Source organism: Tachypleus tridentatus, unplaced genomic scaffold (assembly GCF_004210375.1).
Source record: "Tachypleus tridentatus isolate NWPU-2018 unplaced genomic scaffold, ASM421037v1 Hic_cluster_1, whole genome shotgun sequence".
Lineage (NCBI taxonomy): Eukaryota > Metazoa > Arthropoda > Merostomata > Xiphosura > Limulidae > Tachypleus > Tachypleus tridentatus.
Genome location: NW_027467777.1, coordinates 23,057,272 through 23,083,411, shown reverse-complemented (window position 1 = coordinate 23,083,411; position 26,140 = coordinate 23,057,272). Strand labels below are relative to the sequence as shown.

The 26,140-nt window shown below is 30.3% G+C and overlaps 1 long non-coding RNA gene across 3 annotated transcripts; it reads right to left on the bottom strand.

The window, feature by feature from the left end:
• Window positions 1-907: 907 nt before the first annotated feature.
• Window positions 908-22,396, bottom strand: LOC143241940 (uncharacterized). Of its 3 annotated transcripts, none has more exons than XR_013022354.1 (4): window positions 22,361-22,396; window positions 2,990-4,809; window positions 2,395-2,905; window positions 908-2,310 (listed from the first exon to the last, which is right to left on the bottom strand). It is a non-coding gene; the product is annotated as an uncharacterized LOC143241940 (long non-coding RNA). The 3 variants fall into 3 exon arrangements; XR_013022355.1 differs by lacking the exon at window positions 22,361-22,396 and having other exon boundaries at window positions 2,990-3,839; window positions 3,926-4,856; XR_013022353.1 differs by lacking the exon at window positions 22,361-22,396 and having other exon boundaries at window positions 2,990-4,858.
• Between the last annotated feature and the right edge of the window lie 3,744 nt (window positions 22,397-26,140).

Genomic DNA, 26,140 nt, shown 5'->3' with positions numbered 1-26,140 from the left:
GAGGAAGTTAAGTGGGACCACAACAGGAATGGTAATCTGTTGTGGCTCTCTGTTTCTATGGTAATATGGATTCTGTTGATTAAAGCTTTTTATTGTTGGAGGAAGTTAAGTGGGACCACAACAGGAATGGTAATCTGTTGTGGCTCTCTGTTTCTATGGTAATATGGATTCTGTTTTCTCCGTAATCCTATACAGAAATGTCTGCTAATACTGGACAGAGTAGTTAGTTACATGATGACTGTTGTTTCTTACAGATTCAGTGGCATGCACCACTTTTCATAATTTTGTGCCCTTTTCTAACAAAATATAAGTTTATATAATATTACATTTAATATGTTATCTGGGTGCATCTATATAAAAGATGTATACTTAAATTATATATTCCATCAATGAAAAATTCTCTTCTTTCTTGAAATCTTACATCCAATACTGATTGTTTTGACATGAAAAAGGCAGGACATTCTGTCTGTTAACTTTAACATCGTTCGGTGTTACGAAGCTGGTCAGAGTAAATAAAAAACTACTTCTGTAAATATGTATGTTGGAGAAACTGAAGTTAACACAATGTTTATCAAAGATTTTAGGTCTGTTATTAAGAATGTTCATTTGACATGTGGCCACTTGCATATATATGATTTCAGATTATAATGTTCCTATGACAAAAGGTCACTCATTGTGATGTTCTGTGGCCACATAGATACATTCTAACTTTGGAGATTATTACTGTGATATGCAGTCAGTTACATAGTTGTAGCAGTCACTATTTCTGAAACACATGGCAACTTAAATGTGCATATTAGTTCGGATGTTCCTATGAAACTTACTGGTCAGTGTGTTGTATAACACCTGGATATATATTTTAAATAGTCAGAATGTTTCTTTTGTTATTTGTCACCTTACAGATACATTTCAGCACAAACCATTCTTTATTCAAAACATTATGTTGGCTACAAAGAAAAAGTACAATAGAACAATTTTCTTTTATGGTAAGTTAATAAAAGATAATAATGAAACTGTACAACAAAACCATACACAACTTGACAGATAAGTTGAACAAGTTTTATCAGACGTGACTATAAACATGTTTAAAATCAAACGCTAAGAGTTGTACCAGATGTGCTTTGACTAGAACAAACACAAAACTCACTTAATGTTGTTCCACTTCTGAAACAGTTACAGCAACATTTAATGGAGGTAATTTGCATTAGAATATTGGAATAATAATAGCTAGAATAAATTACTATTCTAAATAAACTAGGATCATATTTCTGTCACTGATTTTAGATTACTAAACGCACGCTGGTTTTGGATTACTAAACGTACACTGGTTTTGGATTACTAAACGTACACTGGTTTTGGATTACTAAACGTACACTGGTTTTAGATTACTAATAATATAGACTAAAAGAGTCCTGTAAGTTTAAAGCATCAATAATGAACTTCTAACATACAACATGTTTACAATAATTATAGAGCTTAAATAAGCTCATTACACCTAAAAATAATATGCATAATATTCTCACACTTACTAATTTTGTTAAGCCTAAATCTAACAAAAGTAACACTCAAAATGTTAAATCTCACAACATAACCATTGAAAGTTTAATATTAAATATGACTAGTTTTTACTCATCCAATGCATGTCACAATGTAGACCATGCACAGTATTACTCCTGCATACTTTGTGAAACACAAATATGGAACCAGAAATGCACAGTATGGAAGAATCCAAATATTTTCAAATTAAGAAACACACTTCTACTTTTGTAGAAAAATATTTTCTTTACACTACCAAACCTTGTCTTATACAGTTGTCTAGCCTAAAAGATCCAAAGTAGAGTCATCAATGAATATCACACAGAAATGGAATGTATTTTAAAAATATAAAGTACAATGTGTTCTGTATTAAAGACTAGATAATGGAACACAAAATGACCAGAATCAAGGATAATAATCAATTTGTAAACTCAGTTAAATAACGTTTGTGATATTAGTTTTCCATTAATCTTCAGAGGATCCATAGTATATAATGTAAGAGAAAACAAAAAATACAGTATTATCACAATGAGTAACATATTAATTATTTTATAATAACCAAGGAATGATGCTGGAGTCATTGTAAAACAAATGGGAATTTATGATGTCATTACAAATAATAAATATACACACTAGTTACATAGTGGTAAAGAAAACAGTAATTACTGACAGATAACTAAAGAATTAACCTAATACACTACAGTTGGACACTACTAACCACGCTGTAAAGAAAGAAAAAAACAGTAATTACTGAGAGATAAGTAAAGAATTAACCTAATACACTAAGGCTGGACACTACTAACCACGCTGTAAAGAAAGAAAAAACAGTAATTACTGACAGATAACTAAAGAATTAACCAAATACACTAAGGCTGGACACTACTAACCATGTTGTAAAGAAAGAAGAAAACAGTAACTACTGACAGATAACTAAACAATTAACCTAATACACTAAGGCTGGGTATTACTAACCACGTTGTAAAGAAAGAAGAAAACAGTAATTACTGAGAGATAAGTAAAAAATTAACCTAATACACTACAGTTGGACACTACTAACCACGCTGTAAAGAAAGAAAAAAAACAGTAATTACTGAGAGATAAGTAAAGAATTAACCTAATACACTAAGGCTGGACACTACTAACCATGCTGTAAAGAAAGAAGAAAACAGTAATTACTGACAGATAACTAAAGAATTAACCAAATACACTAAGGCTGGACACTACTAACCATGTTGTAAAGAAAGAAGAAAACAGTAACTACTGACAGATAACTAAACAATTAACCTAATACACTAAGGCTGGACACTACTAACCACGCTGTAAAGAAAGAAGAAAACAGTAACTACTGACAGATAACTAAACAATTAACCTAATACACTAAGGCTGGGTATTACTAACCACGTTGTAAAGAAAGAAGAAAACAGTAATTACTGAGAGATAAGTAAAAATTAACCTAATACACTACAGTTGGACACTACTAACCACGCTGTAAAGAAAGAAAAAAACAGTAATTACTGAGAGATAAGTAAAGAATTAACCTAATACACTAAGGCTGGACACTACTAACCACGCTGTAAAGAAAGAAGAAAACAGTAATTACTGACAGATAACTAAAGAATTAACCAAATACACTAAGGCTGGACACTACTAACCATGTTGTAAAGAAAGAAGAAAACAGTAACTACTGACAGATAACTAAACAATTAACCTAATACACTAAGGCTGGACACTACTAACCACGCTGTAAAGAAAGAAGAAAACAGTAATTACTGAGAGATAACTAAAAAATTAACCTAATACACTAAGGTTGGACACTACTAACCACGTTGTAAAGAAAGAAGAAAACAGTAATTACTGACAGATAACTAAAGAATTAACCTAATACACTAAGGCTGGACACTACTAACCATGTTGTAAAGAAAGAAGAAAACAGTAATTACTGACAGATAACTAAAGAATTAACCTAATACACTAAGGCTGGACACTACTAACCACGCTGTAAAGAAAGAAGAAAACAGTAATTACTGACAGATAACTAAAGAATTAACCTAATACACTAAGGCTGGACACTACTAACCATGTTGTAAAGAAAGAAGAAAACAGTAACTACTGACAGATAACTAAAGAATTAACCTAATACACTAAGGCTGGACACTACTAACCACGTTGTAAAGAAAGAAGAAAACAGTAATTACTGACAGATAACTAAAGAATTAACCTAATACACTAAGGCTGGACACTACTAACCACGTTGTAAAGAAAGAAGAAAACAGTAATTACTGACAGATAACTAAACAATTAACCTAATACACTGAGGTTGGACACTACTAACCACGTTGTAAAGAAAGAAAAAAAACAGTAATTACTGACAGATAACCAAAGAATTAACCTAATACACTAAGGCTGGACACTACTAACCACGCTGTAAAGAAAGAAGAAAACAGTAATTACTGACAGATAACTAAAGAATTAACCTAATACACTAAGGCTGGGCATTACTAACCACGTTGTAGAGAAGGAAGAAATGAGTAATTACTGATACTAAAGGATCAACAAATGATATGGCTGTTATGTGAAAATACATAATATACATAAGACATACATACATAATAATAAACCTTGATATTTTTACTAAGGCTGTGGAAATGAAGAAAAACGAAACTTCTATTGTTTTCTAGGCAGTAACAAGTAAATGGTTCAGGAGAAAGTTATACATACAAGATAAACTAAAACAGTAAAATGTAGAAATATTGTGCCCATGTTGTACACAAAATGCAACTAAAGCAGTAAAACTATATTGTTGGAGCTGTAAACTCAATATCACATGAGACAGTAAAAGTGTTCTTCAACTGATTTATGAAGTTTGGTTTACCCTGAAAATATAAAATCATCACACAACTAATATTTTGCTTGAAATATACATTTTGAAATATTCATAGGGCAGTACAGGTATGAAAACAGATGTAAATACTAGAAAGATACTGGTAGTGGAAATACATAAAAGAAATACATTCACAACATAATGAATAGAGATACATAAAAAAAAACATATAGTATCTTTAAAGTTTTATTTTGCAAAGTTTCCAAATATTTTTATGATATATTCAACTTATGTAAATACTGGTGAGATGGCTAAAAGACAGGCACTCAATGTCACATTCTCATTGAAAACTGGAGAGTTGATGCACGACATAAGACTCATCTCTTGTCCAGTCCTTATGAGAAAGTGTCCTTTTTGGTCAAGTGGATGGTTTCAAACTGGGCATCTCCATCCTTCAGAAATTGAAACAAAGTCTACTTCTAATATGAGCATGTATGTGAAAACTGTTATGCTACAACAGGTAGTAGACCATACAAACATAAAGTTGCCACTGACTAATGTAAAGGTTTATTTTCATTAAATCCTGTTACAGACTATCCTACTCTTCTTGTACCATTACTAGATGTTTGTTTTCTTTCTTTACTACACACTGTTACAAACCACATGTACCTAGCCCATCTCCTAACTGATAAAAACTTATTAAATAATCTCACTACACAGTGTTACAAACCACATGTACCTAGCCCATCTCCTTATAAAAACAATCAAATATTAAATATTCTCACTACACAGTGTTACACACCCCATGTAGCTAGCCCATCTCCTAACTGATAAAAACTAGCAAATATTAAATATCCTCACTACACATTGTTACACAGTACATGAACAACATTTTGAGAAACATTTACCTGTTGATATTTTGAGTTTGTTTAAACATTACATATTTGTAACAGAGCTTTTATATCAACTAATTAAATTAACTACAAAAGTCATTACCAAATAACATATATGCTTACATATTTATCTTTCATTTGAAAATTCCTTAAATACAACAGATTAAGGTAGAAACAAAAAAATCAAGACATTAGAGTGTGGGTTGAACCTGAAATATATACCATATTCCAAACTTTAAACTGTTTTTGTTCTTACAGCAGTTTGTTTGTTTGTTTTTAATTTTGTGCAATACTACATGAGGGCTATCTGCACTAGCCATCCCTAATATAGAAGTGTAAGACTAGAGGGAAGGCAGCTAGTCATCACAGCTAACCACCAACTCTTGGGCTACTGTTTTACCAACAAATAGAAGGATTGATTACCACATTATAATGCTCTAATGGCTGAAAGGGCAAGCATGTTTGGTGTGACGGGGACTTGTGCCTGGTACCTTCAGATTATAATAGGAACACCCTAACCACCTGGATGGGCTGGTTATAGCAGGATTTGGGTGTTATGTAAATAAACAAATTTCATATCAAATGATTCATTTGGTTAAAATAAAACTTATGTTACCAATAAATGGAGAGAAACATTCACTTTTATTAAAAAATTTTGTTTTTTACAACAGTGTAAATTGTTAACTGCTGTTTCCAGTAACAACAATAATAATCTACTGATGAACATAATAAAAATATTATTTTATATACAACAGTCAAACTTACAGAAAGCATTATATATTAAATTACCACCTAGATAGGCAATAGATGTATAATTTCATCAAACAATATAAACACTCTGTAATTAGATAAACTTCCCAGGTTGAATTACACTATATTACACATACTGTTGTTTATAGACACACACAACAAACAACTTCTATGTAAATGAGGTTCTTAAGAAAATAAATAAAACATTTTGCCATTCTTTTGATTGTCTGGTATTTATCAACATTACCCAAATAATTATAAAGAGTGGTTCTTGGTAATGTTGGTCTTTTTAAGTACAAATTATATGAAGAAAACATGATAAAATTATAAAACTGTCAAGTTAATTGTAACTCATTAATAATAATATTTTTATAAATTTATCTTGTTTGTCTTACTTATAAGTCAGTTTATCATTGTAGGATTTATAGGTAGCAGAAAGTGTTTTATAACTTGATTAGTTGATAATAATTGTTTCTTTTAAATAAAAATAACCTTCAAAACAAATCATTTCTACCTTTATGTTAAAAAATCCATTGTTTATATGCTTTAATATATTACTACCACAAACAAACTTACATTTTAAACTTGTACAACAAATGACAAACTTCTATAATGATGTTAAGTTTCACAGACAAGCCCTATTACCATCACTTTGTTGTTATCTTTCACAGATGCATTCTATCATACCACTTGTGAAACAGGTTAACAAATGACTGGTTCCTATAAGCTCATATTTGTTTAAATACTTTAAAATAAGTAATGGTGTTACTATTTAAATGTGTTTTATATTCCTTGTTGTGACCAACATAAATGATATTGTAATAGTTCTCAACATAAATGGCAGAAGAAAGTTAACTCAGTTTAGAAGTTCTCAAGTATTAAACAGAATCCACTAGCAACTTCTGTAACCCCAACTGTTGGACTGTTAATAACAGTAAATAACCTAACAAGAGTTTCTGTAACTCCAGTTGTTGGACTGTTAGTGACAGTAAATAACTTCACAGAAGTTTATGTAACTTGAGATGTTGAACTGCTAATAACAGTAAATAACCTAACAGGAGTTTCTGTAACTCTAACTGTTCAGTTATTGACAGCAATCAAAACTGTAACAAAAATTTCTGAAACTCAAGAAATGGGGTAATTGACAATAATTAAAAAAAACAAACAAACTTGAAACAATGAATTTCACAAATACATCCAAAACTCAAGCACTTCCATAAAGTTAACTCAACAGTAGATTAGTTGTAAGTGGCAAATCCTTTTATATAAATTACTGGACCTTTGTGGTAACATCTTTAGCAAGGAACATCAAACAAATGGCACACTGTTAGATATGCAGATTTTATGCAGAAACATGGATATTTATAATTATTATCTGTACTAATATTAATAAATTTTATTTTTCCTTATCAAATAGAATTGGCTACTAAAATACTGAGAGGTGTTTCAAATACATGAAAGGTTTTCATGGTCATGAAGTTACACATTTGGCACCAATGTGTTTTTGGTTTTAAAACCTGATCTAACTTACCAGTAAATATAAATATAATATGGAAAACTTGATACATATATACATATAAATATACTACATACAGCTTGATACAGATAGACATATAAATACACTACATACAGCTTGATAGAGATACACATCTAAATACACTACATACAGCTTGATACAGGTACACATATAATTACACTACATACAGCTTGATACAGATACACATATAAATATACTACGTACAGCTTGATACTGATACACATATAAATATACTACATACAGCTTGATACTAATACACATATAAATATACTACATACAGCTTGATACAGATACACATATAAATATACTACATACAGCTTGATACAGATACACATATAAATATACTACATACAGCTTGATACAGATACACATATAAATATACTACATACAGCTTGATACAGATACACATATAATTACACTACATACAGCTTGATACAGATACACATATAAATATACTACATACAGCTTGATACTGATACACATAAATACACTACATACAGCTTGATACAGATGCACATATAAATATACTACATACAGCTTGATACAGATACACATATAAATATACTACATACAGCTTGATACAGATACACATATAATTACACTACATACAGCTTGATACAGATACACATATAAATATACTACATACAGCTTGATACTGATACACATATATATACACTACATACAGCTTGATACTGATACACATATAAATACACTACACATGCAGCTTGATACAGATACACATATAAATATACTACATACAGCTTGATACTGATACACATATAAATATACTACATACAGCTTGATACAGATACACATATAAATATACTACATACAGCTTGATACAGATACACATATAAATATACTACATACAGCTTGATACAGGTACACATATATAAATATACTACATACAGCTTGATACAGATATACTACACATATAAATAGACTACATACAGCTTGATACAGGTACACATATATAATAGACTACAGCAATACAGCTTGATACAGGTACACATATAAATAGACTACATACAGCTTGATACAGGTACACATAAATAGACCACATACAGCTTGATACAGGTACACATATAAATACACTACATACAGCTTGATACAGGTACACATATAAATAGACTACATACAGCTTGATACAGATACACATATAAATAGACTACATACAGCTTCTGGATACAGGTACACATATACAAATAGACTACATACAGCTTGATACAGATACACATATAAATACTACTACATACAGCTTGATACTGATACACATATAAATATACTACATACAGCTTGATACCGATACACATATAATTACACCTCACATACAGCTTGATGCAGATACACATATAAATAGACTACATACAGCTTGAACTTGATACAGATACACATATAAATACACTACATACAGATACACATATAAATATACTATGTAACAGCTTGATACTGATACACATATAAATATACTACATACAGCTTGATACACAGATAGACACATATAAATACACTACATACAGATACACATACACATATAATATACTCACGTGCACAGCTTGATACTGATACACATATAAATATACTGCACACAGCTTCTTGATACAGATACACATATACATACTATATACAGCATTTGATACAGATACACATATAAATACACTATGGACAGCTTGATACAAATACACATATAAATAAACCATGGACAGCTTGATACAAATACACATATAAATATAACTATGGACAGCTTGATACAGGTACACATATAAATAGACTACATACAGCTTGATACAGATACACATATATAAATAGACTACATACAGCTTGATACAGGTACACATATAAATACACTACATACAGCTTGATACAGGTACAATATATAAATAGACTACATACAGCTTGGATACAGGTACACATATATAAATAGACTATATACAGCTTGATACAGATACACATATAAATATACTACATACAGCTTGATACTGATACACATATATAAATATACTCACATACAGCTTTGATACTGATACACATATAATTACACTACATACAGCTTGATGCAGATACTCATATAAATAGACTACATACAGCTTGCTACAGATAGACATATAAATACACTACATACAGATACACATATAAATATACTACATGTACAGCTTGATACTGATACACATAATTATACAACACATACAGCTTGATACAGATAGACATAAATACACTACATACAGATACACATATAAACATACATACATACAGCTTGATACTGATACAATATATAACTATACTACATACAGCTTGATACTGATACAATATATAAATGCACTATGGACAGCTTGATACAAATACACATATATAAATAAACTATGGACAGCTTGATACAAATACACATATAAAATACACTATGGACAGCTTGATACAAATACAATATAAAATACACTATGGACAAGCTTGATACAAAATACAATATATAAATATACTACATACAGCTTGATACAGGTACACATATAAAATAGACTACATACAGCTTGATACAGGTAAATACATATAAATAGACTACATACAGCTTGATACAGGTACACATATATAAATACACTACATACAGCTTCTTGATACAGGTACACATATAAATAGACTACATACAGCTTGATATACAGGTACACATATAAAATAGACTACATACAGCTTGATACAGATACACATATAAATATATACCACATACAGCTTGATACTGATAATACATATAAATATACTACATACAGCTTGATACTGATATACATATATAAATATACTACATACAGCTTGATACTGATACACATATAATTACACTACATACAGCTTGATGCAGATACTCATATAAATAGACTACTATACAGCTATTTTGCTACAGATAGCATGTAAATACAGATAGACATATAAATACAATGTACACAGATACTGATACACAGATTACACTATTGTAAATTGATACCGATGTACAGCTTGATAAATGATAATATTACATACATCATACCATTATAGATACAGATACACATATAAATACACAATACATACAGCTACATACAGATACACATATAAATATACTAATGCAGCAGCTTCAGATTTGATACACATACACATATAAATATACCACATACAGCTTCGATACTGATACACATATAATATAAATACACTACCATGGACAGCTTGATACAAATACACATATAAATAAACCATGGACAGCTTTGATACAAATACATATATAAATACACTATGGACAGCTTGATACAGGTACACATATATATAAACTAGACAGCTTGCTACACATACAGCTTGATACAGGTACACATATAAATACACTACATACAGCTTTGATACAGGTACACATATAAATAAACTTAATCACATACAGCTTCTGATACATACAGGTACACATATAAATAGACTACATACAGCTTGATACAGGCACACATATAATATAGACTACATACAGCTTGATACAGATACACATATAAATATACTACATACAGCTTGATACTGATACACATATAAATATACTACATACAGCTTGATACTGATACACATATAATAATACACTACATACAGCTTGATGCAGATACTCATATAAATAGACTACATACAGCTTGCTACAGATAGACATATAAAATACACTACATACAGATACACATATAAATATACTATGTACAGCTTGATACTGATACACATATATAAATATAACACTACATACAGATACACATATAAATAAATATACACACGCACAGCTTGATACTGATACACATATATAAATATACTACATACAGCTTGATACTGATACACATATAAATACACTCATGGACAGCTTGATACAAATACACATATAAATAAACTATGGACAGCTTGATACAAATACACATATAAATACACTATGGACAGCTTGATACAAATACAGACATATAAATATACTCACATACAGCTTGATACAGGCATACAATAAATATAAAATACTACATACAGCTTTGATACAGTATACACACATATAAATAGGGACTACATACAGCTTGATACAGGCATACATATTACATATAATAGACACTACATACAGCTTGATACAGGTACACATATAAATACCAACACTACAGCTTCTTGATACAGGCACACATATACACAGACTACATTGACAGCACGATACAGGTGCACATATAAATAGACTACATACAGCTTTGATACAAAGATGGCCAATAATATAGCAAATATACGTTGAGGCCAGCTATCTGATATACAGTTTGATACACATATATATTATATACCACATTGCCAGCTTGATACAGATACAATATAAATATAATATTACTGATGACCATTGCAATGCTTTGATACTGATACATATATACAAATAGACCTCAACTACATAGCTCTTGGTTACAGTGATACACATATACAATAGATACACATACAGCTTGATACAGATACAATAATATATAAATATACTCACATACAGTCCCTGATACTTGATATACAATATAAAATATACTACATACAGCTTGATACAGATACAACATATAAATATATACATACAGCTTGATGATAACAGATACACATATAAATATACTCACATACAGCTTGATACAGATACACATATAAATACACTATACCAGCTGGCCAATATAAAATGCTATAAAATATACATGATACACGATACAGGTTACTATAAATAGTATACCTCACCATACAGCTTGATACAGGACAAATACACATATAAAATAAACTACATACAGCAATGATACAGGTGCACAATATAAATAGACTGCCACAGGTACAAATTGGATGACAGGCAAAATAATAATGATAAATACTACACATACAGCTTCAGTTGATACAGGTAAATATATAAATACACACACTACATAAACAGCCTTGATACAGATACACATATACAACAGACTACACAGCTACAGTTTGGATACAAGGGTACAATATATAAATAGACTACATACAGCTTTGGATACAAGTACACATATGCTAAATAGACTACATACAGCTTCATTGGATACAGGTACACATATAAATAGACTACATACAGCTTGACTGACAGGTACACATATAAACACACTACAGCTACAGCTTGATACTGATACACATATAAAATTAGATCACATACAGCTTGGATACAGGTACACATATATAAATAGACTACATACAGCTTGATACAGATACACATATAAATATACACTACATACAGCTTTTGATACTGATACACATATATAAATATACTACATACAGCTTGATACTGATACACATAATTACACTACTTACAGCTTTGATACAGATACTCATATAAAATAGACTACAATACAGCTTGCTACAGATAGACATATAAATACACACCACATACAAATACACATATAAAATATACTACATACAGCTTGATAATTGATAATAATATAAATACAGCTACATACCGATACACATATAAATATTAATTCACATAACAGCTTTGATACAGAACACACATATAAATCAATACACCATGGACAGCTTGATACAAATACATATAATAAAATAAACTATGGACAGTTTGATACAAATACACACATAAAAATACACCATGGACAGCTTGATACAGGTACACATATAAATAGACTACATACAGCTTGAAGCAGTGCACAGTACACATATAAATAGACCACACTATGGAGCTTTACAGGTACAAATACATATATAAAATAGGAATACTACATACAGCTTGATACAGGTACACGTATAAATACACTATGGACGAAGCTTGATTACAGATGTTACATATATAAATAGACTACATACAGAAACTTGATACAGATACAACATATAAAATACACTGACATACAGCTGATACGAGATATTATATATAACATAGATGTCATGCAAGCTTGAGTGATACCGATATACAGTAATTATTAATTCACATACAACCATTTACTGCAGATACCCATACTTTCATATACTACATACAAGCAGATACTGATACAGATATACATAAAATGCACAACCGATTACAGATACACATATAAATATACTACAATGCAACAGCTTTGATACTGAGCTACCATAATTATGCTACACACAGCTTGCTACAGGATGGACATATAAATACACCACATACAAGATACACATATATAAATATACTACATGTACAGTGATGTGATACATATAAATACACTATATAAATATACTAGCATACAGCTGTGACGTACACGAAGCAGTGATGATTACATTTAAATATACTACATGGACAGCTTGATACTGATACACATATTACAAATACACTATGGACAAGCTTGATACAAATACACATACTCAAATAAACATTATGGACAGCTTGATACAAATACAACATATAAATATTACATTATGGACAGCGATGATACAAATACAGATTATAACATAACAATACATACAGCTTGATACAAGGTACACATATAAATAGACATTACATACAAGCTTGATACAAGATACAACATGCTAAATAGAATACATAGCAGCTTGATACAGGCATATATTATGATAATATACTACATGCAGCTTTGATACAGGTACACATATAAATATTATACATGTACAGCTTGATGACAGATGCACACATATAAATATAGACTCACATACAGCTTGATACAGATTACAATATATAAATATACTACATACAAGCTTGATACTTGATACATACATATAAAATATACTACATACAGCTTGATACCTGATACACATATAAATATACTCACATACAAATGCTTGATACCGATATACATATATTCAACTACATACAGCTTGATGCATGAGAATCATATAAAATTGACTACATTACAGCTTGCTACATACAGATAGACAATATTAGCAAATACACTACATACAGATACATATAAATATACTATGTACAGCTTGATTACCTGATACATACTATATAATTATACCACGACACAGCTTGATGATACAGATAGACATATAAATACACTACGGCTAGATACACCATAAAATATACCTCATTTCACAGCTTGATACCGATACACATGCATTGAAATATATACTACATACAGCTTCGATACCGATACACATATAAATACACTATGAGGACAGCTTGATACAAATACACGCATATAAATAAACTATGGATGAAGCGATTACACACTTTGATACAAATCCACTACTGGTTACGCATATAAATACACTACTATGGACAGCTTGATTACAGGTTTGCACATATAATAGACTACATACAAGCTTGATTACAGGCACATATATAAATACACTACATACCTGCTTGATACAGGTACACATATTTTATACTAATTACACTACATGCAATTGATCCTGGATACACATATAAATGTACTCACCACAGGCTTGATACAGATTTACACATGTATTAAGACAACATACAGCTATGACACAGATTTGTACGTAATAAATATACTACCATACAGCTTCAATATGACATACATATAAATAAATACTATGGACGGCTTGATACACAAGACATTTTACATATCAAATTACACTACATACAAACACATACGGATAGACATATAAGTACACTACATGCATCCTTAAGGTTGATGAGATAGACACATATATAAATATACTACATACAACGATACACACATAAAGCATACTATGTACAGCTTGATACTACATGATACACATATATAACATACATTCACATACAGATAATATTATAAATATACTCACGCACAGCTTACAATTGGATGGCACACATATAAATATACACTATGGACAGCTTGATACACGAATACAGCATATATAATAATTCATGGACAGCTTTGATACAAATGACATATAAAGCAAATACACCACAAATACACATATAAATACACTACATGGACAATACGATGGGATATTTACATATAAATGCACTATACGAAACTTGATACTGGTATACATACTCCATTCACTTACATGCAAGCTTGATACAAGAGCACATATAGTACACTACATACAGCAGTGCTTGATACACATGCTCGTGCTCTCCGGTAGTGAGCGATACAGCTGGATACAGGATATAATATATGCACTACCCCACATACAAGCTTGATACTGGATACACATTTAAAATTACCTACATACGAAGCTTGATACAGGATTCACATATAAATAGCCTACGTACAGCTTTGATACAGATACACATATAAATAACGCCACATACGAAGCTTGATACTGATACACCATATATAAATATACTACATACAGCTTGATAGTGACAATAATAATAATTACATCCACATTGTACAGCTTGATGCAGATACCATATAAATAGACTACATACAGCTTTGCTACAGATAGACATATAAATACACTAACATACAGATACAATATATAATATAAATATACTATGTAAAATAACTTGATACATATTACAATTATACCTATACATGTACAGCTTGATACAGATAGACATATAAATACACTACAATACAGATACACATACATAAATATACTACGCACAGCTTGATACTGATACAATACATATAAATATACACACTTGGCTTGATACTCGATACACATATAAATACATTAATTCATGGACAGTTTGATACAAATAATAATACAAAATACAAACCATGGACAGCTTGATACAGGCAACATATATATAAATAGTACAGCCTTGATACAGGTACACATAATACAATAACTATAAACAGCTTGATACAGGCAACATATAAATATACTATTACAGCTTGATACAGTAATATATAAATAGACTATATACAGCTTGTATGATACAGGTACACATACAAATAGTTTATATACAGTTGATAGTGATACACAAGTATACTACATACAGCTTTGATACCGATACACAGTATATGTATATACATACAGCCTTGATACCAATGCAATATTATATACAGTACAGTAAAACATCGATGAAGATACCATTATAGACTACATTAACAGCCGCTGTATACAGATAGAATATAACAGACCCCAGATACAATACACATATACAATATACCACATACAGTCTGAGACAGTGATATAACATAAATACACAATAGTTACAAATGTTATAAACAGTGATGGGTATTACACAATCTGATACAGACAAATATACCATTACATACAGCCTGATACAGGTACATATATATAAATCTACATACACAGTGATACAGTAACAATAATATACAAATAGACCACATGTTATACAGGCACATATAACAAGACACCATACAGCCTGATAAGGTACACATTAAATGGATTACATACAGCTTGTATTACAGTCAATTATATAAATAGACTATTACAGTCTTGATACAGATAACATATTAAGCAATACTCATAAACAGGCTGATAGATTACAATAACATATAAACAGATTATAATACAATTGATACTTATACACATTTGTACATTCACATACAGTTCTTGTACATATAAATATTACATACAATGTACTACAGTCTGGATACATGGGCAGATACACTATAAATAGATTACATAAGTTTATACAGGTATTCATATTATAGTCTATCATACAGCTTGAGACAGGTATTATAGTAAATTCATAATACAGCATTGATACAGGTCAATCTATAGCAAATGATGGTATTACAGCCTTGATACAGTGACACACATATATAATAGACTACACAATATGCTTGATTACAGTCATACACATTAAATATAATTTACAGTTTGATACAGTATGGTATAACATAGTAAATATGCCATACTGTATACAGTCAGAACTGATACACATATAAAATATTACATACACTTATGATACGACAAAATATATGTACAGCACAATACATACATGCTTGTGTAGATATTCACTATAAATTGACTACATACTTCTTTGTCTACAGATAGACATATATCAAAATCTACTACATAAAGATACATATATAAATAGGAACTATGTACATTTTGATCTGAATACATATATAATTATACGACATACAGCTTGTTACAGATTTCTATAAGTTGTTACATAAGTTACACATCTATAAATATACATATTTATGCTTGATTTTTTATACAACATTAAATATACTACATATGTTCTGTTTACCGATTTGATGGCAAAACATATTGACAGCTTGATACAAAATTCACATTAATAATAAACCATGGCAGTTATCACAAGTAAATATAAAATAATGTTGGTTCAGCTTGATCAGGCACAATATAAATAGACTACCAGTTGTACAGGCACATAATAAATTTAGTACAACTGCCACTTCATACAGGCACACATATAAACAACTACATACTGCTGATACAGGTAACTATATAAATAGACTAATACAGCTTCATGCAGACCACATGTGGTTTATACTACAACTGCTTGATACTGCATTACATATAAAAATGTACATATAAGCTTGATACGGTAAATATAAATTACTTACATATGTTGATGCAGATTCTCTATTTTGTCTACATACAGTTTTGCTTCAGATAGATTTATCATATAAACATTTGCCGATACACAATATAGCGGATACCAGTACAGCTTGATACTGACAATATATACAAAGTACACTACATACATTACAGATTCATAACCACGTATTGCTTCTTGATAGGATAAATTATAAATATACTAACCTTTCTTACTGACACATATATAAATACCTATGTAAGCTTAATGTAATACAATAAAAATAAACTTGGACAGTTGATGAAATAACATAAAATATCTTTCCTTGGACAGCTTGGATACAAACACAGATATAATAAATACCACATACAACTTGAAAGGAACACATATATAGACTGGCTGATACAGTATACAGGTACACTATAATAAATAGACTACATACAGCTGGATACAGGTAATAATATAAATAGACTCATACACTTGATACAGGCACAAGTATACATAAACAATAACATACATTGATACAGGTACACTTAAATAGTTACATTACACTTGATACAGGTGTAACATCTTAAATAGATACATACACTTATACAGATAATACACTATAAATATACTACATAAGCTTGAACTGATAATACAATAAATATACCACATACAGCTTGATAGTGAGTATGCAATAATAATTCAATACATCGTCTTGGACTTGCAGATACACATATAACCAGAAACACAGCTTGTACAGATAGACTGTATAAATACACTTCATACAATAACTAAAATATACTATGAAACTTGAAAGATACTATACACATTTAATTATAGACATTACACTTGATAAGAAGACATGTAAGATACATTTGAAAGTATACACACATATAAATTACATTACACTTGATACTGATGGAAATAAGATAATTTGAAAGTAGTATACTCGATACACTTTCATAGTTACATTACACCAGGAGACAGATTGATAAAATACATTATGAAATAAACATGTACAGCTTATACAGGTACACTAGTAAAGATAATTTAAGTTGATACAGTACAATATACATAGACCATACACTTTGATACAGGTAACATATAAAGAGTACACATATTCAGTTGATACAGGCACAATTACACTAGACTACACAGCTTGATATTTGACATAATATAATAAATATGACTCACTACAGCTTATACAGATGACTGATGTAAAGATCCTTTAAAAGTTGATACAGGTACACATATACATTAGACTACTACAGCTTGATGATACAATCAATATAAAACATCCACATACTTTCATACAAATACACATATAAATACACTAAGATCATTTGAAATAATATACAATATTTACTTACAGTTACATTACACTAGCTACAGATAGACATATAAATAAACTAGTATACAGCCTTTCAGAGATACACATATAAATATAAGACAGAAGTTGATACAGGTATACATTTAAATAGTTACATTACAGGAAGATAGATGTGTAATCATTTGAAAGTATACATCCATTCACTTTCATACTTACATTACACTACTAAAAGATGTGTACAATCATTTGAAAGTAGTATACATCCATTTTCAAGTTACATTACATACAGCTGTTGTAAGAGAAGACATATAAAGTATAACTCCATACAGCTTGATAGAGATACATATAAAGATAACTACATCAGTTGATACAGAGATACATCATATAATTACACTACATACAAAGACTTGATAAGATAACAACATATAAATACATACTTACATTACAGCTTGATATCACTGATAATAATCATTTGAAGTATACATCCATTTACTTTCAGAGTTACATACAGGATACACATATAAATATTTACATACAGCTTATACATCCATATACACTAAATAAATAATTCACATAAGTGTGTATACAGATTAATATAAATATATACATCCAGTTGATTGTAAGATACATTATATAAAGTATACATGTACATTTTGATAGTATACAATACATATAAATATACTACATACAGCTTGAAAGAGTATACAATCATTTAAATTAGGTACATGCATTGATACAGATACAATATACAGAAATATACTATGTACATTTGATACAGTATACAATACACTACAAAACAGTTTGATATAAAGAAAGTGTATAAATGTGTTACATCAAGTTTACTAACAGATGAGTTATAATAGATAGACTGACATACATAAATTACAGAGATATGCATACAATGATGGTTTATGTTTAATTGTTAGTTATTATTATAGATAGGAGCTACTAACTAGTAGGACAGATGTACACAAAAAACTAATAGATATATTGTACCAAGACTAGAAGACATAGCTATTATATTCAGACTAACAAAAAAAAGATATATCATAGACAGAGTTGGGTATTACAGTCAATCTGATTGACAGTGATGTGGTGTTACAGTCAATGTTATAAAACAGTGATGAGTATTACAATCAATGTTATAAACAGTGATGGGTATTACAGTCAATCTGATAGACAGTGATTTGTATTACAGTCAACCTGATTGACAGTGATTGGTGTTACAGTCAATCTTATAAACAGTGATGAGTCAATGTTATAAACAGTGATGGTATTACAGTCAATGTTATAAATGTGATGAGTATTACCAATGTTATAAACAGTGATGGTATTACACTAGTCTGAAAGACAGTGATGAGTACAAGCAGTTAGTGGGATGAGTATTACAGTCAATGTTATAAACAGTGATGAGTATTACAATCAATGTTATAAACAGTGATGAGTATTACAATCAATGTATATAAAACAGTGATTGGTGTTACAGTCAATGTTATAAACAGTGTTGAGTATTACAATCAATGTTATAAACAGTGATGGTATTACAGTAGGTCTGAAAGACAGTGATGAGTGTTACAGTTATGGGATGAGTATTACAGTCAATGTTATAAACAGTGATGGGTATTATAGTCAATCTGATGAGGTAATATTATAGTCAATTTGATAAACAGAAATGGGTATTATGGTCAGTCTGATAGACAGTGATGGTATTACAGTCACTCTGATTGACAGTGATGCCTGTTACAGTCAATCTTCTAAACAATGATGGGTATTACAGTCAGTATGATATTCAAAGATGGGTATTACAGTTAGTCTGATAGACGGTAATGGTATTACAGTCAGTCTTATGGGCAGACTGTATTACAGTCAGAATTGTAGACAAAGGAAGATACTACAGTACTACTCCATGATGACAAGAAAACCCGTTTGTAGAGAAAATTTTATATTCAAAAATGGCTGGTATGTGTAGAAAAAGCACTAGTAGGAGATTATAAAACATTTTGACCTTCTTCAGTCATTGTCAGGTTCACAAAGAAAGAAAGGGTTACTGACCACATGTTTAAAGGTGGTTGTGTAATTCAGTGTAGGAATGCAAAGGGCATGTTTAGATGTTGAATATAGTAATATAGGTATAAAGGTATTCCTTGTATTGGTTTATTTTGGCTTGAGTTGTTGTATAAGTAAGACTCTTTAATTTTGCATTTGCTTATGTTTGTTTCTTTATTTAGCATTTGGGTGTTTTCTATGGTTATGTTGTGTTTATTTGATTTGCAGTGTCTGAAAACATGTGTAGGTGACATTTTGTGTTCTTTGAATATGTTTTTCATTTCTACTTCTCCAAAAGAAGTCGGCAGTTATCACATTGTATTTTATAAATAATGTTGTTGTGTTTGCCAGTGTAGGTTCAACATAGTATAGACCCCAGTTTTGTGCCTGGTTTCTGAATAAATTTAGTATTAACTGGGACGTCATATTTGTTGTTAAATTTTGCCAAATGTTGGTTATTTTTTCTGCTGATGTCAGAATATATGGTATGCAGCTGAATATGGTTTCATGGTGTTTTAAATTGTGGGATACATTTACTTTTGTTGGTTGATTTTGCATTTTGTCATGTGTGTACATATAATGTTTTCACGGTTTGTGGAGGAAACTTACAGATGTTGATGAAGTATTGTTTTATTTTGTCTAATTCATCATTAATTTTATCTGGTGAGCATAGTTTTATGGCTGTGTTTATTTGGTTTCTTAGTATGTTCGGATTTTGTTTTGTTTCATGTGCTGAGTCCCAAGGAATGTACAGTTGAGTATGGGTGATTTTCGGTGTGATTTCTGTTTTAAACTGTGTATTGGTTCTTTTAATTTTGAGGTTAAAAATGATATTTGATTGCTTTCTTCCTGTTCACATGTGAAGTTAATGTTGGGATGTATAGAGTTAAATGCGAAGAAAAAATTAAGTGTGTGTTCTGTAGATCTGAATCTCAATCGTGTCATCTACATATCTATTCCTCTCAGTGGGTTCAGCAAATAGCCTGATGTGGTTTTGGTATAAGAAAACACACATACACATAAAAAACACACACAAATTCAAAGAAATACTTTATGTACTGTGGTGATACACATAATCAGTGTACAGTGCTTAATGTAGATAAAAATACAGTACCTTCTTTGTGAGACCAGCAGGTAATTTATGTTACTAACTGTGGGCTCCACACACCTCTGTGTCAGGGTCCCAAGTATAAACCTACAGGTACACGTATATTAAACCCAACTTAGGACTTTCACAAGGTTTCAATTCTTCTATTATGTCTTTAAATTACAGTTAACTTCTTCTTTCTTTACCATATAAACTCTATGCAGATAATACATTACAGTTTATACCACAGTATAGCCTGTCTTAAACTTACAATTTATAACAAAGTATAGCCTGTCTTACACTTACAGTTCATAACACAGTATTGCTTGTCTTAAAAAAATTCATAACACAAAATAACCTGTCTTAAACTTACAGCTCATAACACTGTATAACCTGTCTTAAACTTACAGTTTATATCACAGTATAGTCTGTCTTAAACTTACAGTTCATGAAATAATGTAAAATGTCTTTCATTGGAAAAGTAAAGATTACAGCAAGACTATTTAAATTCTTAGTTTTTAATAACTGGACAGAGGAAGACAGAGGTGTAAGATAATTTGAAAGTAGTATACATCTATTCACTATCATAGTTACATTACACTAGGATGAGTGATGGATGTAAAAGATAATTTGAAAGTAGTATACGTCTATTCACTTTCATAGTTACATTACACTAGGAAGAGAGAGGTGTAAGATAATTTGAAAGTAGTATACATGTATTCACTTTCATAGCATTACACTAGGAGGAAGAGATAATTTGAGTAGTATACATGTATTCACTTTCATAGTTACATTACACTAGGAAGAGAGGTGTAAGATAATTTGAAAGTAGTATACATGTATTCACTTTCATAGTTACATTACACTAGGAAGAGAGAGGTGTAAGATAATTTGAAAGTAGTATACGTCATTGACTCTTCATAGTTACATTATACCAGAAAGACTGATGTAAGATCATTTAAAGTAAAAGGTATACATCACTTTCATACTTACATTACACTACTAAAAGATGTAAGATAATTTGAAAGTAGTATACATCCATTTACTTTCAGAGTTACATTACACCAGGAAGATAGATGTGTAAGATCATTTGAAAGTAGTATACATGTATTCATTTTCATAGTTACATTACACTAGGAAGAGAGAGGTGTAAGATAATTTGAAAGTAGTATACATCCATTTACTTTCAGAGTTACATTACACCAGGAAGACAGATGTGTAAGATCATTTGAAAGTAGTATTGTATTCATTTTCATAGTTACATTACACTAAAGAGAGAGGTGTAAGATAAGTTGAAAGTAGTATACATCCATTCACTTTCATACCAATTACACACTACTAAAAGATGTGTACAATCATTTGAAAGTAGTATACATCCATTCACTTTCATAGTTACATTACACTAGGATGAGTGATGTAAGATAATTTGAAAGTAGTATACATACTTTCATACTTACATTACACTAGATGAGTGATGTGTAAGATCACTTGAAAGTAGTATACATCCATTCACTTTCACACTTACATTACACAACTAAAAGATGTGTACAATCATTTGAAAGTAGTATACATCCATTCACTTTCATACTTACATTACACTAGGAAGATAGATGTGTAAGATCATTTAAAAGTAATATACATCCATTTACTTTCAGAGTTACATTACACCAGGAAGACAGATGTGTAAGATCATTTAAAAGTAGTATACATGTATTCACTTTCATACTTACATTACACCACTAAAAGATGTGTAAGATAATTTGAAAGTAGTATACATCCATTTACTTTCAGACATTACACAACCAGGAAGATAGATGTAAGATCATTTGAAAGTAGTATACACCGTCAATTCTTTCATACTTACATTACACTACTAAAAGATGTGTACAATCATTTGAAAGTAGTATACATCCATTTACTTTCAGAGTTACATTACACCAGAAAAGACTGATGTAAGATCATTTGAAAGTAGTATACATCCATTCACTTTCATACTTACATTACACTACTAAAAGATGTGTACAATCATTTGAAAGTAGTATACATCCATTTACTTTCAGAGTTACATTACACCAGAAAGACTGATGTGTAAGATAATTTGAAAGTAGTATACATCCATTTACTTCTTTCAGAGTTACATTACACTACTAAAAGATGTGTACAATCATTTGAAAGTAGTATACATCCATTCACTTTCAGAGTTACATTACACCAGGAAGACAGATGTGTAAGATCATTTGAAAGTAGTATACATCTATTCACTTTCATACTTACACTACACTACAAAAAGATGTGTAAGATAATTTGAAAGTAGTATACATCCATTTACCTTCATACTTACATTACACCAGGAAGACAGATGTGTAAGATCATTTGAAAGTAGTATACATGTATTCATTTTCATAGTTACATTACACTAGGAAGAGAGAGGTGTAAGATAATTTGAAAGTAGTATACATCCATTTACTTTCAGAGTTACATTACACCAGGAAGACAGATGTGTAAGATCAAGTAGTATACATGTATTCATTTTCATAGTTACATTACCAGGAAGAGAGAGGTGTAAGATAATTTGAAAGTAGTATACATCCATTCACTTTCATAGTTACATTACACTAGGATGATGTGTAAGATAATTTGAAAGTAGTATACATGTATTCACTTTCATACTTACATTACACTAGGGTGATGTGTAAGATCACTTGAAAGTAGTATACATCCATTCACTTTCACACTTACATTACACTACTAAAAGATGTGTACAATCATTTGAAAGTAGTATACATCCACTTTCATACTTACATTACACCAGGAAGATAGATGTAAGATCATTTTAAAGTAATATACATCCATTTACTTTCAGAGTTACATTACACCAGGAAGACAGATGTGTAAGATCATTTGAAAGTAGTATACATCCATTCACTTTCATACTTACATTACACTACTAAAAGATGTGTACAATCATTTGAAAGTAGTATACATCCATTTACTTTCAGAGTTACATTACACCAGAAAGATGATGTGTAAGATCATTTGAAAGTAGTATACATCCATTTACTCAGAGTTACATTACACTACTAAAAAGATGTGTACAATCATTTGAAAGTAGTATACATCCATTCACTTTCAGAGTTACATTACACCAGAAGACAGATGTGTAAGATCATTTGAAAGTAGTATACATCCATTCACTTTCATAGTTACATATTACACGCTCAAAAGATAAGATATTTGAAAGTAGTATACATCCATTTTACAGAGTTACATTACACCAGGAAGACAGATGTGTAAGATCATTTGAAAGTAGTATACACATTACCACTTCAGAGTTACATTACACCAGGAAGACAGATGTGTAAGATCATTTGAAAGTAGTATTATCCATTCAATCTTCAGAGTTACATTACACCAGGAAGGAGAGATGTGTAAGATCATTTGAAAGTAGTATACATCCATTTACTTTCGAGTTACATTACACCAGGAAGACAGATGTGTAAAATCATTTGAAAGTAGTATACATCCATTCACCTCAGAGTTACATTACACCAGGAAGATAGATGTGTAAGATCATTTGTAGTATACATCCATTCACTTCAGAGTTACATTACACCAGGAAGGATGTAAGATCATTTGAAAGTAGTATACATCCATTTACTTTCAGAGTACACACACCAGGAAGACAGATGTGTAAGATCATTTGAAAGTAGTATACATCCATTTACTTTCAGAGTTACATTACACTGTAGTAGATGTGTAAGATCATTTTGAAAGTAGTATACATCCATTACTTCAGAGTTACATTAC